This window comes from Myxine glutinosa, chromosome 2, assembly GCF_964187855.1.
Source record: "Myxine glutinosa chromosome 2, kmMyxGlut1.1, whole genome shotgun sequence".
NCBI lineage: Eukaryota > Metazoa > Chordata > Myxini > Myxiniformes > Myxinidae > Myxine > Myxine glutinosa.
This window is the reverse complement of record NC_136262.1, coordinates 81,738,455-81,754,024: the sequence shown is the minus strand read 5'-3', so window position 1 is coordinate 81,754,024 and position 15,570 is coordinate 81,738,455.

Here is a 15,570-nt window from a genome sequence, read left to right as displayed (position 1 = left end):
CAGGAGGAGGGAATTTGGTTTGCCATTAAATATTTGAAAGATTATGATTTCTTCAACATCCATAAGTGAAAACTATCAAATAGATTGAAGGTCTACGTTTGACCTTTCTTTCCTTCATGTACGTGAATTGAATGGTCTTAATATGCTACTCCATTGTTTGTTATCTACATATGCGGTTTTCAGAAGGTGGAACGGAGATGTGTGTGTGTGTGTGTGTGTGTGTGTGTGTGTGTGTGTGTGTGTGTGTGACACTAAAATAGGGGTAAAATTTCAAACATGAAAATTATGGTCTTACCATTGAAAGTGGTTCCCTTTATTGTAGAAAACGCACACGTAAAATTTTATGCAAATCATATAATATCTAGGGGTTGCTCACTGCATCATGGCTTGTTGCGGTGAGCATACAATACAAAATTGTGTAATTACATACAATTATATATTAATAATATAATTACATTATTATGTCCATACATATTACATAACAAACTGCAACAAAGACGAACTATCGTTGCCAGTGGGCTTTAATTGGTTAAGATGAAAAAGAAAAAACAAAAACGTACCCTATTATTATTGCTGTTTATTATTATTATTATTATTATTATTGGGGAGCGCGGTGGCCAAGTGAGTTTGAGTATGTTGGGTTGACCATGCCAGTACAGAAACTTTAGAGGCCATGAGCAACCTCTAAATATGATTTTATCACTGAAAATCTACCAAGAGTGTTTTCTCATGGGATCAAACAAACCCAGACCCTAAGACCTAAAATTCTGAAACATTTGGTTTTTAGTGCCACCCTTATATATATATATATATATATATATATATATATATATATATATATATATATATATATATATATATATATTGTTGCGGACGCGGTAAAAGATGTTATTTTACCGAGCGGTTGGTATTACCGCGACCGAACAGTTATTCCCCGATTCGAACCCGATTCCACCCAAACGTTGGCCGGATCGCACCGCGGCTGCTCAATGAGGGAAAAGACTAAAACGATGAATGCAAAGAGGAAGACGAAGGCAAAGAAAGGTTTGGAAATACTACTAAATTTATTTACTATTTACACACATAAGCAAAAAGAAAGCAGTCACGTTTATTTACAGCACATAAGACGCAGGTGACACAGTGAAAATACTAGCTTACCTACAGTCTTAATTAACCCAGGACAGAACAAACAAAAGACAGACTCACGTGGGGAATGATGACAGGAATCGCAGGAGGTGGATGGCTGGAGGTGAACGCTTGGTGGAGCCAACGCGGAGCTTGGTGGAGGTGAACGCTTGGTGGAGCCAACGCGGAGCTTGGTGGAGGTGAACGCTTGGTGGAGCCAACGTGGCTGGTGGGGGGTTGGTGTGACGGGTTCTCTCTCCTTCCCTCACAAGCTTCAGGACTCTTTCTCTCTTTCTTAGTCCCACCCAGTCCAACAACTTCCGCTCTCTTGCTTAGTCCAACTCAAGGCCTTTCTGTCTTCTGATCTCCTCCCTCCTCGACTCTCTCCGGGGGGCCTCTGCCTCGGGTTATATAAGCCCCACCCTTGACCCTTTGCGAACCTCCCCAAAACGTTCTCTCTCCGCCCTCTAAAGCCAACCCCTCGTTCTGGGTTGGTCGGCAAGGGCTGGTTCACTCCTCCCCTCTATGACGAGGTGGGGACCCGCCTTTCTTCCCCAACCCTGCCTCGTGGTCAATGGCGGATGAAGGGAAAACCGCCCAAAATGCAGTTGGCAATTGACGAAAAGGGGGAATGGAGGTTTTGGGAATGGGAATGAAGGGAATCTATCTCTTTCACTTGGTGCAATGGAGTACTTCTATTAATGGGAGACACAGCCTTACCCTAAAACACAGAATAAGATATAACTATCGAACAGGGGTATTCTATGATTGGCTGACGTGTATGCTTGTGGACTAATTATGGGACGCCCTTTTGACCTTTACACAGCTCCGGAGGCAGGGGGCGCAGAATAACAATAATAATAATAATAAAGCACACAATCAAAAAAAATACAGTCCTCATATCCGCAACAACAACAAACAACAACAACATGCATTTTAAAGGCCATTTTCCCTGCTAGAGCGGGGGTTAGCCTTGCGGTCCCCATGACAATCTTCTCCATTTTGCCCTATTTTCTGCATCTCTCCTTGTTAACCCCCTTGCCCGCATTTCTTCTTCCACCATCTTTAGCCAAGTCTTTCTCGGTCTTCCCCGTCTTCTACTTCCTTCTACATTCATTTCCATCACTCTTCTCAACCAGTCACTTTCATCCTTCCTCAACACATGACCAAACCATCTCAACCTGTTCCTCTTCACAGCATCAATCACAAGCTCTATTCCCATCATCTTTCGCAATTTATCATTTGTCTTCCTCTCTCTCAACGATACTCCGCACATCCGTCGAACCATTCGCATTTCCACCCTTTCCAACCTTCGTTGCTGCTCTACGTTCATTACCCATGTCTCGCTCCCATAAATCATAACACTTCTCACACATGCAGCATACACCTTTCCCTTCAGCTTCAACGACACTACCTCTGTGCGTGAATTGCAGCAGACTATTGTCACTGCATGGCAACATGGCAACGCACTCATATCCGCAACAATATATATATATATATATATATATATATATATATACACAGACTTGGCATTTAATATGGAATATTTTTTTTGTGGGGGTGAACTTACTTTTCAAGATGACTTAGAACCAAAAGTTCATTGGAGTTATGTTGAAATTATTCTAGATTTTGTTAATGTGACCTTTAACAGAAACAAAAACCACATTTGACATTTCGAAGCAAATAAATTGATCCTTGAAAGTGATGTAAACTGATATCGAACTCAATTCACGGACAGTACTGTGTTATAACTTCTGTACGTTTTCCAGAAGTATCTCTTTATTTTGCACATTAGCCAAAAAAAATTTCAACAAAAACAAAAGCTAAATTATGACTGGGATTACGGACAGTAAAATTACAGTTCAGTACTTCGTGTAACCCCCACGAACATTCAGGAGAGCACGTACACATCGAGCCATGCTGTTCACGAGATTTGCCAAGGTTTTTGTCAGGAATCGCTTGACATGCAGTTTTTTTTTGTTTTTTTTGTTTTTTTTGTATACAAGATCGAGGCTCGTGAAAGAGCGAACATTAATCACACAGAAAGACAAACAGACACATAAAACAAATAACATCGGGAGCGGTAGACAAGATGGGGAGAGAGGGGGAAGGACACAAACACAACATTTGAGAGCAGGGACCGAGAGACATGGAGACATCGAGAGATCTGTGGGAGGGAGAGGGCTTTGGGGGGGAGGCATGTGAAGGGGGGGGGGGGGGGTGGCAGAGGTATAAACATATGGACACTGCCAGGATTTCCAGGAAAGAAGTTGGAATTTCAAACAAGGTGGATCTGGGGTGAATTAGTGGGGGTAGAAAAGATCAAGGTTTTGGATGGGGGAAGATAAGAGATGGTGGTGAACAGCTGTTTTAAAGACCTGGAGGGAGGAGAGGGATTGAAGGGAGTGTGGGAGTTTGTTCCAGAGGCGGGAGAAAAGAGGAATGAAAGAGTGAAGGTGAGCAGAGAGCCGAGATTTCGGCAGTTTAACCATCAGAGGGTTGCTGGCAGATCTTGTGCGACCTGTAGGAATATTTGGGGGACAGAGCACAGAGAGAGCTGGGGGAGCAAGGCCGGAGAGGAGTCGGTAGAAGACAGAAAGACCACCTACCTGCCTGCGGTGAGTGAGTGAAAGGCCCTCAGAGATAGCTTCATTGCGGGAGATTCCAATGATTTTGAAAGCTTTGGATTCAACAGTGTGAAGCCGAGCCAGGTGTGAGGCAGGAGCACCAGCCCATAGGGAAGAACAGTATTCCATTGAGCTGCGGATGAAAGCCTTGTGTGTGGTGAGGAGCTCAGGTGTGCCGAGGAAGGACTTCGCACGACGGAGGATGCCCAGTCGGCGACTGGCTTTGGAGGCCAGCTTGGAAATGTGGTTTTCCCAAGAAAGATCATGGCAGATAGTGAGACCCAAAAGCTTGAGCGACAGAACTTCTTGGAGAGGATTGTTGAGAAAGTAGATGGGAGGGTTGTCCAGTCGATCTTTTCGGAGAGACATAGTAAGAGAGTGAGATTTGTCAGGATTGAAAGACATGTTCCACTTGTTTGACCAGTCTGTGATTTTGTCCAGGTCTTCAGAGAGTGAGGAGGCTGCAGACTGCCGATCTGAGGGAAGAGGAATGGAGCAGCAGAGAGTGGAGTCATCAGCAAAGAGATAGAGAGGATTTTCCAGAGAGTCGGAGAGATCATTGATAAAGACCAGAAAAAGCACAGGGCCCAGCACACTTCCTTGGGGAACTCCAGCCTGAACAGGAAGGGGAGATGAGAGAAATCCATTCAGGGCCACACGTTGACTACGACCACAGAGGAAGTCCGCAAGCCATGCATGGAGATTTCCATGGATACCATAGGAGGAGAGTTTGGTGAGCAGAGCTGGGTGCCAGACCGTATCAAAGGCCCGTGATATGTCAAGGGAGACAGCTCTGATTTCCTGTTTGGCATTGAGGACCTCCATCCATTGTTGAGACAGCAGAAGCAGCATGTCCAGAGTAGAGTGACCTGGTCTGAAACCAAATTGATGATCAGAGATCAAGCCATTGGAGAAGAGGAAATATTTCATATCCGAAGCAATGATGGATTCCATCACTTTGCTGATAATTGGGAGCAGGCTGATTGGTCTGTAGTTGCAAGGATCTGTTTTTGCACCTTTTTTGTGTAAAGCGGTAATGTTAGCTGATTTCCAGGATGCTGGCAGATGACCTTGAGCAAAAGATAGGGTGAAAAGAACAGAGAGAGGGTGAGATAGAGCGGCAGAGCAGGATTTTAGGACCCGTGGGCTGATGCCGTCTGGTCCAGTTGCAGAATCAGAGTCGAGGTTTGACAAAAACTCCTCCACCTTGTCAGGAGAGAAGGACACAGAGTCCAGGAGCAGTTGGGTTCGACTGGGAAAGGTGGGAACAGAGAGAGATGGGTTTGGGACTAAGGATTTTGAGGCGAACACAGAGTTGAGGCATTCGGCTTTGTCACGTGCGATGTCAACTGTGTGGCCATTAACAAAAGTGACAATAGTCTGCTGCAATTCACGCACAGAGGTAGGCTGCTGGTCCAAGTTGTCGATTTGACGCGTTAATTCTGCCCACAAGTTCTCTATCGGATTCATCCGGGGACATGGCAGGCCACTCCATATGCTCTACACCATGGTCAGCAAGAAAGTGTTGGATCATGCGAGCATGATGAGGCCGTGCATTGTCATCTTGCAAGACAAAGTTTCCTCAAAAGGCTGCACGAGCTAATGGAAGCAATGTTTCTTCCAGAATGGCCCTGTACTTGAACTGGTTCAGGTTTCCATTCAGAACAACCAGGTCAGTTTTGCCCCCTGCATGAAAAGCAGCCCAAATGGTCACCCCACCACCTCCAGCTTGGACACTTGCCACTATACAATCTTCGTTGTGGGCTTCATGCACTTGTCTGTGCACTCGGACGCGGCCATCTTGACGATACACCAGAAATCTAGACTCGTCACTGAAGGTCACGTTATTCCAGTGTCCTGGCTGCCATTGACGGTGCTCTCTGGCCCACTGCAATCGGCCTTGGCTGTGTTGTCTGGTCAGGCGTGGCTTTCTCAGGGGACGCCTGGCACAATAGCCTGCTTGAACCAGTCGTTGGTTGACTAGCCTTCTGGATACAGGCACATTTGTCAGTTGCTGCCACTCAGCCATAAGCCGATTAGCTGACTTGGTACGGCCATTGCAGACTAACCGGTGCAGCTGGCGATCATCTCTCCTTGTGGTTCTGCGTGGACGTCCTGGTCTCGGTATTGGAGTAGGGACACCCCTCTGAGCATTTCGTTTCAGGATATTTGACACCTGACCTTGAGTGATGCCATACTGCCAAGCAATAGCACGCTGTTTCATGCCGGAATTTTGTAAAGCCACCACTAAATGACAAACAGCATTGTCGAGTTGACAGACCATCTCCAAGGGAAGCGGCAATAACTTTTGTAGACGTGCAGCAGTTGTTTTCCACTAATACAGAACGCAACAACCCTTATATACCCGATTGTGAAGCCAATCGTCAAATGTACCTGTCCGTACATTTTGTCACGCCACCTGTGATATAATCCTGTTATTGACTTCTTGCTGTGACAGACAATCAGTGACATGGTTTTTTTAACAAAGAAATCACCGAAGCGTAAAAGAAACTCACCAGATTGATATACCGAGTTCAGAAAGTAAACCCCAGTCAAGAAAATATATATATTCCATATTAAATGCCAAGTCTGTATATATATATATATATATATATATATATATATATATGTATGTATGTATGTATATGTGTGTGTGTATGTATATAGTTATGTTTGTGGGGATAGGTGATGAAATACCATAGGGCAGGTAGAACCGTGTAGATTAGCATGGACCGTGGATGCAAAGAAGAAGAATCTCAATGTAATAAATAGGGAACCTGTCAGGTTAAGAGTATTTGCAAGTCGCCATAAGGGGCGTGGTTTTTGTGTTAACTAGACAGGGCTTAAGGATAATTCCCTGTATGTACTTGCCTCCTGTGTTTTTTTTTTTTGTTTGTTTGTTTTTTCCCCTTGTGTTTTTGCATTCACTCGGCCAACCAGGCAAGCGCTCCCTCCATTAAACCATGACAACCAAGATAAATCCAACAGACACCTGAACATTTGCCAATCGCAAAAAAAAAAAAACCCGCCCCACCAACCGTCTAAGGAATAATGGCCCGCCCAGTACAGGCGGAGAATCCTTGGGTGGTCAAGAGGGCCGTGAGGACTCACCCCCGAAATGCATGATTGGTCAGGGTGACGTCATCGAGAAGGATCGCACATTGCAGAAGAAGAAGAAGAAACTCTTGTATCGGCTTCGTGGTTGGCGATCGCGTTTCTCGTGTGTGCTTGTGAAGGGAACATTCGGAGCTTCGTGGAGTATTGTCCAGTCGAAAGGAGGTGTGGATGTTGGCTGTGGTGCTTGCCGGAGGAGTTGGAACCTGCATCTTGCTTGGCGGTGGGAACAAAGAAGGTCGTGTGATTGCTTGCTCATGCCTGGGCGGGGTTTCTGCGCCATTGGCGGGGCGCTTCCCGCGCGAGCAGCATTGGGCCACTTCGTACTGCCGACGTCTTTCAACAACCTCAGGGAGCAATCCGAGTTTTGGCTGATATATATTTTAAAAGGACCATTGTTTTATTTTCATTATCTTTCCCCCTGTCTGTTTTTTGTGTCTCTGTGGAGGGTCCCTCACCATAGGATTTATAGTTTTACCTCATTGATTTATTTCATTAAATGTATTATAATTGCATGTCATTTGTTGTGTCTTGTTTGCATGGTGTTGGGTTTCGGATTAAACCCCATGTAGTTCCGTCTGAGGTAAGCACCCTTGTTTTCTTCGCCCGCACGCGCCAAAGAAAATGCCGCCAAGTTTCGAACTTCTGCCTCTGAGTTAACTGTTCCGCTATCAATCCAATGCTGGTTGTCATTGGCCATGGATTTGACAAGTGGTGTCAGTAGAGTGGGATAAGAACCCGGTGGACACTCGGTGTCCAGGGTGCGAGTGCGACACTCGCTGTGCACAAATTGCGCTCAGCTTTTGGAATCCAAATTTTAAACGATAGTCTTTCTCTCGTCGAGGATCGAGGGGGTGGGATCGTAGTTCAGAGGTCTACATTTTATAATTAATTGGTGTCGGGGAAGAACGCAAAAACCGCATTGCTAAATTTAAATTCTTTTTTTTTTTCTGAGGTAAATTAAGCACGCACGGGAAAGCCATTTGGCACGTAATGGCAGACGTACAGGAAATGGCAGAGCGGGAGGAAGGGAATGAGTATGACGGAAGTGGGTCAGGGGTAAATGAGTTTGAGGATAGGATTGGAACCTCCCCTGTACCGAGCATTAGTCCACCCTCCTTCCCACTGAGGGAGCTTGGGACACAGGGAACAAGTGTGATGTCCGACCAATTTATTCAATAAAATATTGAATAAAATGAACGAAATGAGTGCAGAATTGAAGGGATAATTCATGGAATGGAGGGGAATATGAAGGAACAAAGGAATGAAATGAGGGAAATGAATGAACGATTGGAAAACAAAATTGATGGATTGAAGGGACAAATTAATGGAACTAGCAACGGTACCTGCCCGACGGGTGGGGTTTCAATTGGGAGGCCCAATGAAAAGGCAAAATATCAGAAATTGAAGGCAATTTTTATTTTAAACGATTCATATAAACATCCGTTCAATCATATCTCACACAAATCATCAAAATCTAAACAGTACATGGCGCCTATTTTGAAAAAAGATTGAATTCTGCAAAACGGAAGTGGCCGATACGTCTTTCTCAGTCGCTTTGCACACGCTGCCATGTTACTTCGGAGCCGCACGTTTATATAGGAAGAGTTCGTCAGGAGTCGATCTGCTCTCTCCTGGTACGTAGAATAAACAGTATTTGTAGAATTTCAATAAAAGCCACATGACTGTTCATATCGGTAAATATTATTCCATTGTGTTTGGAAAAACTGGAAAATTGGAAAAACAATATTGCCTATTTTACTCCAGGGGGTCTCAGAATTACCCACCCAAAATATAGTTGCGATCGGTTCAGCCGTTTTTGCGGTACCTTCGAACGGACAGACGGACATTTGGTGAATTATCGTCAGATGGAAAACAAAATTGATGAAATGGAAGGAAATATGGAGGAAACAACACAAGTGCTGGGGGAATTAATTGATAAAATAGAGGGGAAAATGGATAATCAAATTAAGGACAGACTGGGAGAATTCGAGAAAAAAAATTGGAGACTCAATTTTTGGGAAAAGGATAAAGCAATGGCAGCAGAATTTGAGCTCAAACGGGAGGAAATGGCATTAAAAATAGGAGAGGGTAAAACCCAGACTGTCCAAATGGGGGGAAAGTTGGACGAAAGAATTGGGTCGACAAATAAACGAAGTGACAAAATGAAAGAAGACCTGGATGGCTATCACACCTGTGTGGATGCCAGAATGCGACAGCAGGCAGAAGAATGGGGAATTTTTAAACACCAAGATGGTGGGCTAGCTGAGGAGGTAAAAGGGTTGGAAGCCCGAATTGCAGAACAAGAGCGCGTGTTGGTGGATTTCTAAAATTTCGAAAATTCTCAATTCAACCACCAATTATTTTTGCGGTTAAAAGGATGCTCTACAGATTGCCATTCTACTTTGTTCTCTTTTACCAAGTGTCGCTCTATGAGTGATTTTTCATTTGTGTGTTTGTCCGCTCACTTATATAGGGTGAGCCAGAAATATGGTTCTTTTTAACACTCGTGTAAAGGTAATAAAAAGTTGCATTTCAAAACAATTTTTTACAAGAAAGTGAAGTACATAAAATGCCATTTGTTTGTGGTGAAGAACATCTCGGAGATGCGCACCATTTCATCTGACACATTCCTCCAATACTGGACGCCAATTATTCCTGACGTTCTGCAACATTGATTTATGTCAATATCATTGATTTATTGTCTGATGCTTCCCTTAAGTTCATGAAGAGTTGGTAGAAGGTTAACATACACTTTGTCCTTTAGATATGACCACAAGAAATAAACACATGCAGTCAAATCGGGTGACCTCGCTGGCCATGGAATATCACCGTTTCTGGAAATGACATTTTTGTATACAAGATCGAGGCTCGTGAAAGAGCGAACATTAATCACACAGAAAGACAAACAGACACATAAAACAAATAACATCGGGAGCGGTAGACAAGATGGGGAGAGAGGGGGAAGGACACAAACACAACATTTGAGAGCAGGGACCGAGAGACATGGAGACATCGAGAGATCTGTGGGAGGGAGAGGGCTTTGGGGGGGAGGCATGTGAAGGGGGGGAGGCATGTGAAGGGGGGGGGGGGGGGGTGGGAGAGGTATAAACATATGGACACTGCCAGGATTTCCAGGAAAGAAGTTGGAATTTCAAACAAGGTGGATCTGGGGTGAATTAGTGGGGGTAGAAAAGATCAAGGTTATGGATGGGGGAAGATAAGAGATGGTGGTGAACAGCTGTTTTAAAGACCTGGAGGGAGGAGAGGGATTGAAGGGAGTGTGGGAGTTTGTTCCACAGGCGGGAGAAAAGAGGAATGAAAGAGTGAAGGTGAGCAGAGAGCCGAGATTTCGGCAGTTTAACCATCAGAGGGTTGCTGGCAGATCTTGTGCGACCTGTAGGAATATTTGGGGGACAGAGCACAGAGAGAGCTGGGGGAGCAAGGCCGGAGAGGAGTCGGTAGAAGACAGAAAGGCCACCTACCTGCCTGCGGTGAGTGAGTGAAAGGCCCTCAGAGATAGCTTCATCGCGGGAGATTCCAATGATTTTGAAAGCTTTGGATTCAACAGCGTGAAGCCGAGCCAGGTGTGAGGCAGGAGCACTAGCCCATAGGGGAGAACAGTATTCCATTGAGCTGCGGATGAAAGCCTTGTATGTGGTGAGGAGCTCAGGTGTGCCGAGGAAGGACTTCGCACGACGGAGGATGCCCAGTCGGCGACTGGCTTTGGAGGCCAGCTTGGAAATGTGGTTTTTCCCAAGAAAGATCATGGCAGATAGTGAGACCCAAAAACTTGAGTGACAGAACTTCTTGGAGAGGATTGTTGAGAAAGTAGATGGGAGGGTTGTCCAGTCGATCTTTTCGGAGAGACATAGTAAGAGAGTGAGATTTGTCAGGATTGAAAGACATGTTCCACTTGTTTGACCAGTCTGATTTTGTCCAGGTCTTCAGAGAGTGAGGAGGCTGCAGACTGCCGATCTGAGGGAAGAGGAATGGAGCGGCAGAGAGTGGAGTCATCAGCAAAGAGATAGAGAGGATTTTCCAGAGAGTCAGAGAGATCATTGATAAAGACCAGAAAAAGCACAGGGCCCAGCACACTTCCTTGGGGAACTCCAGCCTGAACAGGAAGGGGAGATGAGAGAAATCCATTCAGGGCCACACTTTGACTACGGCCAGAGAGGAAGTCCGCAAGCCATGCATGGAGATTTCCATGGATACCATAGGAGGAGAGTTTGGTGAGCAGAGCTGGGTGCCAGACCGTATCAAAGGCCCTTGATATGTCAAGGGAGACGGCTCTGATTTCCTGTTTGGCATTGAGGACCTCCATCCATTGTTGAGACAGCAGAAGCAGCATGTCCAGAGTAGAGTGACCTGGTCTGAAACCAAATTGATGATCAGAGATCAAGCCATTGGAGAAGAGGAAATATTTCATATCCGAAGCAATGATGGATTCCATGACTTTGCTGATAATTGGGAGCAGGCTGATTGGTCTGTAGTTGCAAGGATCTGTTTTTGCACCTTTTTTGTGTAAAGCGGTAATGTTAACTGATTTCCAGGATGCTGGCAGATGACCTTGAGCAAAAGATAGGGTGAAAAGAACAGAGAGAGGGTGAGATAGAGCGGCAGAGCAGGATTTTAGGACCCGTGGGCTGATGCCGTCTGGTCCAGTTGCAGAATCAGAGTCGAGGTTTGACAAAAACTCCTCCACCTTGTCAGGAGAGAAGGACACAGAGTCCAGGAGCAGTTTGGTTCGACTGGGAAAGGTGGGAACAGAGAGAGATGGGTTTGGGACTAAGGATTTTGAGGCGAACACAGAGTTGAGGCATTCGGCTTTGTCACGTGCGATGTCAACTGTGTGGCCATTTGAGGTAAGGGAGGGGATGGAGGGGGAACAAACACCAGAAACGGATTTGACCAGACGCCACCAGGATTTGGAGGAAGGAGACAGGTTTGAGAGTTCATTCTTGAGTGAGGAGAGATAGTGCTTCCTGGCACTCCTGAGGGTAGACACACACTTGTTCCGAGCTTGGTGGAAGGAACTGAGATTTCCTTCAGTTGGATTAGCCTTCCAAGAGGCAAAGGCAAGTTGTTTCAGGGCAACTGCCTCACCACAAGATTCAGTGTACCATGGACGGGAGGAAGGGTAAGACAATTGAAGGCGAGATGGGATAAATCTGTGCATGAGAGAGATCAGTTTGCTTTGGAAGAATTCCCAGGAAGAATTGATGTCAGAGGCAGTGGAGATGGGAGACCAATCCAGACGATTGATGGCTGCTTGAAGACCGTCCCAGTCGGCCTGAGTGAAATGCCAGACTCGTCGACGCTGAGGAGGCTCTCTGAGAATGGCCAGAGAGATGTCCACTTTGACAAGCACATGATCAGAAGAACCGATTGGAGCAGAAGAAGAGCAGCAGACATTAGCAGGGAAGTTTGTCATAACCAAGTCTAGAAGAGAAGATACTCCATTGGCTGAGATCCGGGTCGGGAAATTGACAGATTGTGTCAATCCCAGTGAGTCACAGAAGTCCTTTGCTGAGGTGCCATGACTAGTGAGAGAGGAACCCACACCCAACCAGGTGGCATGATGACAGTTGAAGTCACCACATATGAGGAAGAGAGAGTTGGGATGAGTGGATAGAAGTTGGTCCATGTTGTCAGACATTGAAATGTAGATGGAGTCATCACTGTTTGGGGGACGGTACAGAACACATATGAACAAAAGGTGGGAGCGGAGAGGAAGCCGTAACCAGAGGTACTCCTGCGGGTGAGGAGGAAAGAGAGCAGTGCAAGGAGAGTGAGGAAGAGAGTTTTTGACAAAGATAGCCACCCCACCACCAGGCCGAGGCTCAGGTCTATCATACCGGACATGCTTTGGAAAGAGCGCCCTTATAGTTGTCATGGACACTTTGGCGGTGTGGGAGGTTGCACCAATGCACCATCTTGCTGAAACCACGTCATTGGGCTCACCTCTGCAAATCTGTTTAATTCTCTGGAGAGGAAGTTAGAAACCATATCGGTATATTGAGCTGCAGTAACAGTGACGGCATTTCCGTTATCGTTCTCAAATAAGCAAGGCCCTATGATGCCGAATGGCGAAAGTGCACACCACACTGTGACTTTGGGACTGTGTAACGGTTTAATGTGCATTTCTCTTGGTTGGGTTTTCGGCTACCCAAAAACGAGTATTTTGCTTGTTGACATCGCCACACAGATGAAAATGTGCTTCATCAGACATGAACAAATTGTTAGCAATGTTTTGGTTTTCATTTCCATCCATAAATGAAAGCATTCCCTCACAAAAATTATTGCGGGCAATCTCATCATCTTGGCTTAATTCCTGGACAGTTTGAATTTTATAGGGATAACAGTTTAAATCCTTATGCAATATGCGGCGTAGTGATGTGTGAGAAATTATTAAGGCTGATACATGCTTTCGGCTGGAGCAATGCAGACTTCTCAAAACTTACACAAAACTCTCAAAACTCCCTTACACACTCAATGTTTTGTGCCGTTCCTACTGATTTTGGGTGCTCCCGGTGGTTTCTCTTTTAAAGTTGAACCGGTCCTATCAAACTTCTGAACCCATAACGTGATAGCACGAACAGACGGCACATTTCCATGACGTTGAACATTGTGTTGCGGTTGTGGGAATAAAGGATGACCCCCCTCGTAGGTAGCTGCACTACAACATGTAGCCTCGCTTTAGTTCAGTTATTTCTTATTAAATGTAAGTGTAGTCTCCTTTCCTGTGTTAGTATGCGTTGAGCAGGCCAGTAAGTTAGGTGTTCTTTGGGCTAGAATGCTACGTGCTAGGCCTGGAACAAGTCTGGCAGGCCGAAGGGAGGAGCTGCAGGGGAGTGGCCGGTAAGCGGCGAGCAGCCAATCGGAGCTCAAGGGGAGTGGCTCACAACGGCAGCCAGAGGTGGGGCTTGGAACATTCGGGTAAGACTGGGGAGGGGCGATATAACACCCCGCCCTGAGCCCCCAGAGTGAGTCACCCCGAGAGAGCGTTGTGAGTGTGCCCCAGTGAGTCAGAGAGAGAGTGCCCCAGTGAACGAGTCGGTCAGAGTACCAGTGACCACGTCCCAGTGAGAAAGAGACGTTGTAGTCACGAGTGAAGGCAATCGGTGGCTTGTTATAGCTCTCTCTGTGCACGAACTATCCCTGTGCCCTGCACTCTGAGGATGTGAATAACGCGCTTGTGAAGGCGATCCATCCCGGGGCCACAGACGCACGATCTTCCTGCCTGCGTTCCCAGCACACGTGCCGCGAACATCCGAGGGCCATGCCCGGGAGCTGTCCGGAGTGAATGGCGCCAAGGCGCGTTTGGAGCGCGAACTTGTCCTTCCTTCTTTTCCCTGCGTGAGTAAGCGGGCCCTTGTCTGGGGATAAGTTAAGACTGATTAAGCAACTGCTCTGTGTCCCTTCTCCTTATCCTGATCATTGTACATTGTAAATAAACCTGTGTTCTTCCTTCCATTTGATCATTCCCGTCATTTCCAACCATTGGCCGAGCACTGTACGAATAAAACTGCTCAATCGGGTTCAATAAAAGTAACGGCACAAGTCACGTGACACGCAAACCGCTCGGCGTATCTGATTAGCGTGGCTTGTGTGAGGTCCAGTCCCCGTTCTCGTGGCAGCGTGGGTACCGAAGGTACGTGTGCTCGACCCGATACCTTTCCGCACGCTCGCTACGGGAGTGGCGACCCGGCCTCGTGGACTCGAAGACCCGAGGGGGAAAAGGGAATAACCCCCCCTCTGTACGTCGACGGGCTTCGAGAGATCCGCAACAATTGAAATGGAGTTTGAATTGACGTTGTGCAGCAGTTGCACATTATTATTCTTGTAAAAAGCTTTGATAGCAAAAGCGCGTTCTTCACCCGATCAGTTCCACATGGTCACTCAAGTGTTTTGCCTGCAAAATATAAAACTAAATCAGTAAAAAAAAAAAAACTAGAACGGGCACTCGGTAGAGCGCATACCTTCGCCGCAGCTACTGTTCTGTACTTGCCCTTGACCTTGACCTTTGACCCGATTGCTCCCAAAATCTAATCAAATGTGTCCCGTATAATAACCAATCATCCCACCAAATTTCATGCAATTCGGTTGAATACTTTTTGAGTTATGCGAATAACATACACACACACACACACACACACACACAGACATACAAATCATAACTTTGAGTGAAATACGATCGAGTTAAAAATAGTCAGAATTTGAGCAAATCTGTTTCATTCGTTTGTTAATATGCCTCATCTCTTGACAAATCTGCAATTATAATTTTTTTTGAGGTTGAAATGATCGCGGGAGATTGCGTTATAGTGATGACGTCCTGGATGGACATCTTCTTCTTCAGTCGCGCATAACTTTGAGTGAAATACGATCGAGTTAAAAATAGTCAGAATTTGAGCAAATCTGTTTCATTCGTTTGTTAATATGCCTCATCTATTGTCAAATCTGCAATTATAATTTTTTTTGAGGTTGAAATGATCGCGGGAGATCGCGTTATAGTGATGACGTCCTGGATGGACATCTTCTTCTTCAGTCGCTCATAACTTTGAGTGAAATACGATCGAGTTAAAAATAGTCAGAATTTGAGCAAATCTGTTTCCCAAAATCTAATCAAATGTGTCCCGTATAATAACCAATCATCCCACCAAATTTCATGCAATTCGGTTGAATACTTTTTGAGTTATGC